Source organism: Macadamia integrifolia, chromosome 8 (genome assembly GCF_013358625.1).
Source record: "Macadamia integrifolia cultivar HAES 741 chromosome 8, SCU_Mint_v3, whole genome shotgun sequence".
NCBI lineage: Eukaryota > Viridiplantae > Streptophyta > Magnoliopsida > Proteales > Proteaceae > Macadamia > Macadamia integrifolia.
This window is the reverse complement of record NC_056564.1, coordinates 31,422,285-31,426,698: the sequence shown is the minus strand read 5'-3', so window position 1 is coordinate 31,426,698 and position 4,414 is coordinate 31,422,285. Positions and strand designations below refer to the sequence as shown.

General features: G+C 35.8%; 1 pseudogene; it reads left to right on the top strand.

The window, feature by feature from the left end:
• Window positions 1-2,071: 2,071 nt before the first annotated feature.
• On the top strand, window positions 2,072-3,565 carry LOC122085379 (annotated as a pseudogene).
• Window positions 3,566-4,414: the final 849 nt, after the last annotated feature.

Genomic DNA, 4,414 nt, shown 5'->3' with positions numbered 1-4,414 from the left:
TTGGATGACCTTTGAGAATAGGATGACAGCGAGTTGATATACCATAATTGTGTAGATTAGTTTGGATGTGATTTAGAATATTGCGAAGTCGATTGGATTTGTTAGAGTTTGATTTGCAGTGGTCTTCTTTAGGGACATTAGCATTGTGATTGATCTGGTCCAAAGTTGTATTTTTTTTAAAAGACTTAAAAATAATAAAATAGAATATTTTCCTAAGTTGCTGGTGTTATGATTTTTTCCCTTTTTCTATATAGCCAACCCCATTAAATTTGGATAAGGCTGTATTTATTTATTTATTTATTTATTAATGTTGAAAAACAATATGTTAATATTTTATAATTTTTTAATAATATTTTTAGAGACAATTCTCTGTCTGAGAGTGGCCTCTGCATAAAAAACACAGAAGACATGTAATGACCATTATGCCCCTCCTAGAGGCTTGCTTATTTGTCTGGGCACATGGCCTCTCTCTAACAGATAACACTTGTTGATATTATTAATCTAAATTATCAATTGTTTGTAAGAAATTAATTTCACAATAAGAAAAAATGTATATGGATTTTTGTAAGATCAAACACCAAGAAACACGAATAATAAAGAGACAATAGATCTGTACGACACATAGATTTAACGAGGTTCACACACCAGGGTGGTGTGCTACGTCCTCGGGTGAAGAAGAAGATGATTCACTATGCAGAAGATAAATTACACCCTAGCAGCGGCGAGGAAAAACTTGCCCTGAAACCCTAGCTCGAAAAACCCCAAAATACAATGACTTTTTCAACAAGCAATAGTACATTATATATACTCCAAATCGCGGGTTGACCCATCGGGTCGCTGTCGATCCGGTAGAACCATAGCCCCGCGGCCCAACCCCTCTGCTTCCATCACTGATCTCAGAAAATTTCCCATTCGGGTCACCACCAAAATATGTCGGATTGGGTCAATCTTCAAAACGGGTCAAGAATTCGAGACAAACTTAACAATTTTATATTTCAACAAGACAGTGATTGTAAATATACTAATTTAGCGAGTGAAAGAATATTAATATTTTGTGTGTAATTAATCCAAAATTATAATGCTTGTATAGTTGTTGAAAATCATGTTTTGACTATGGCAAGTCGTCCGAGTGGAGCTAAAAAAAAAAAAAATAGTCAAGAGTCATTTAGACTCGGCCAATACTAAAAAGTAACTTCGCCCAAGTCACAACAGACTCAGACCGAATTTTTCCCAAGTCACAATGGACTCAAATTTTATATCCGAGTCACAATATTCACCAAAGTCTAATCAAAGACTAAGTGACTAACCAGTGCAATTAATGTTTGTCATTCTTTATTCTTAAAAATTGGAGAGTTATTAAATACTCTTTCTACCCAAAAAAAAAAAAAAATGAGCGCTACCCAAGTTTAAATAAGTGAACTCTCCAAAGAATTTCATGATTTAAGAAATAATTTTTTTCGATAAAAAGAAGAAACACAATTTAATAATAAATAATACAGTGACCAAGGTCCAATTACAAGATATGTAATATGATTGACCTAAACTACTATTTGACATATGACCCCAAAAATAAAAAAATAAAAAAGACGACCAATCAAATGGGCATCCAATGTAACCTATGGTTCAAATTAATGTCATCTCAAATGATTTATTAGGTGTCTTTCAAGCAATAAATTATATTTACCAAAAAAAAAAAAATCAATAAATTATTAATCAAGCTTTCCTAACTAGCATAACTTCAGAATCTTACTAAAACAGCAAACAAGAATTAAAGAAAAGGAAGCTTTTGTTAAGATTACTGAGAAAAATATTTTTAATATTCTGTTTTGAAAAAGACAGAAAAAAATAACCCTACTTTAGACTCATGGCTTAAGTGGCCAAATTTTTGTTCATTGTCTGAGGATTTTCCAATATTTTATTTCTGAAATTATACAGTTGCAGTGTTCCTTTTAAAACTCAATTGAATTACCAACACACTAAATTTATTTAAGTTTTGTGTTTTCTTTCCAGGACAACAAGAGATTCAAGAACCACATTTGCTCGCAGACAGAAGAGCAACTGATCAATCACCACTCAGGCTCAGACGCATTGGTGGATTTTGGTGTCAATAAATGTTTTCTTTCTTATTGTTGGTCAAACTACTGCTGTTCTTCTTGGGAGGTTCTACTATGACCAAGGTGGAAATAGTAAATGGATGGCAACGCTTGTCCAAACTGCAGCCTTTCCTATACTCTTTGTCCCACTCATCATCCTCTTCTCTCAGGAATCTTCAATCACCCCCAAAACTACAATCTCCGAACAGCCTTCTGTTACCACTCTCATCTTAGTCTATGTCTCACTTGGGGTTCTCCTTGCTGGTGACAACATGATGTACTCAATTGGGCTCTTATACCTCTCTGCCTCAACTTATTCCCTCATATGTGTGTGCCAATTGGCATTTAATGCAGTCTTCGCCTTCTTCATCAATTCTCAAAAATTGACTACTTTAATACTCAATTCTGTTGTAGTCCTAACCTTATCTTCCGCCCTCATTGGGTTTCATTCTGATTCCACAGAACCTGCTGGAGTCTCTAGAGGGAAGTCTGTATTGGGCTTCTTGTGCACCCTTGGTGCATCAGCCATTTACTCCCTACTGCTTTCACTCATGCAGCTTTCCTTCCAAAAGGTTCTAAAAAGTGAGACATTTTCCGTATTAGAAATGCAGATCTACACTTCACTTGTTGCTACATGTTGTTGCATTGTAGGACTCTTTGCCAGTGGTGAATGGAGGAGCTTGAAAGGAGAGATGGATGGGTTTGGTAAGGGGAGAATATCTTATGTGCTGTCATTAGTTTGGACCAGTGTTATCAATTCGGCCGAATAATTTGCGAATTATTCGGCCGAACCGAATTTTTCCGAATTTTATCAAAAATTCTGACCGAATCCGAATTAAAAATAAAATTCGATAAAATTCACGATTTTTTCAAAAGTGAATATAAAACGCGAATAATTCGGACTGAATCCGAATTATACCGAATTATTCGGTCCACTTAAACAGTATTTAAAAAAAAAAAACCAAAAAAATATATAAAAAAATAATTAAAAAAACCCAATAAGCTTTTTTGACCGCTTTTTTGACCGAATCATTAAATTAATCAACCGAATTATTCCGAATAATTCCCGAATCCGAATTTGCTAACTATGGTTTGGACAGCTGTGGCTTGGCAAGTGTCTTCTGTTGGTGTTGTGGGGTTGATTTATGTGGTATCTTCACTTTTCTCCAATGTAATTAGTACCTTGGCTATGGCTCTGGTCCTGTTGCTGCTGTTTTGTTTTTCCATGACAAGATGGATGGGGTGAAGGTGGTGGCAATGTTGATGGCTTTTTGGGGCTTTGCTTCTTATTTGTATGAGCAATACCTTGACGATTCTAAGCTGAAGTCAGCACAAAATAATGTTAATGAAGTTCTCAATGAGTCTACTTTAGAAAGGTAGCTCGTTTGAATGAATTTTGTATGACAGAAATTGAAAAAATTGTTGGAAATTATTAGATGATTAATATATTCTCCCCTTTGTTTTTCTTCCAATATGTTGCATGAGATGTATTGGTCCATTGATCCATCTTCATTGTGTCTCCTGTTTGTCAGACTTATTTGGCATTAATGACTAATAGAATAGGAGATTTTTTTTTTTTGTTCTTGCAGAAGAGTAGAAGATTTCAGCTTGATAAAAGCTAATTTCATGATTTAAAATATGACTTAAAAAGAAAAATTGGGACTTTTTAATTCAATTCAGTACTCTGTACTCATCTCTAGTCATAGAATCCAAACTCCAATATGGGTTGGTCTTAAAATAAAGCACTCTTTTCTGGAATGTAGCTCCAAGTTTTGTCTCAGTTAAGATGGCCTTCCTACCTCACCTATTTAGAGTCAGGCCAAAGCAGGCCACCATCTTCAAGAGATATAGCCAAGCTATGTCCCTGTCACCTCTTGTGAATTATTAAAATTTACAGAGAAAAGAGAGGAAACAGAGGAATATGGCACAAACACAACAGAACAGGCCCAACAGGGGCACCCTAAGATCCAGTTTTTAGGGAAGCTAAAGGCAGGAAAGAAAGAAGGGGTTTACATTAGTGGATCCGATCCTACGTATAAATTGTACCTGTTAATCTCCTCCTTGGCTAACTGATCAGCTAGGGAGTTTGCTGATCTAAGTTTCCAAGGAGAGAGAAGTTCCCCTTGGGAAAATAGGTACCGGACTTTCCTGCTGAGATGCATATATCTCCAAGGCCCACCTGTAGAAATATGCAACCAAGAAATTGACATTGGAGTCCCCTCAATAATTGAAAGCTTTGAAAAACTGCCCTAAGCACAAGGGTGGTAGAATCGCTGCACCCTGGCTTACAGGGCCAGAGCAAGCAAGATGCAATAATGCTA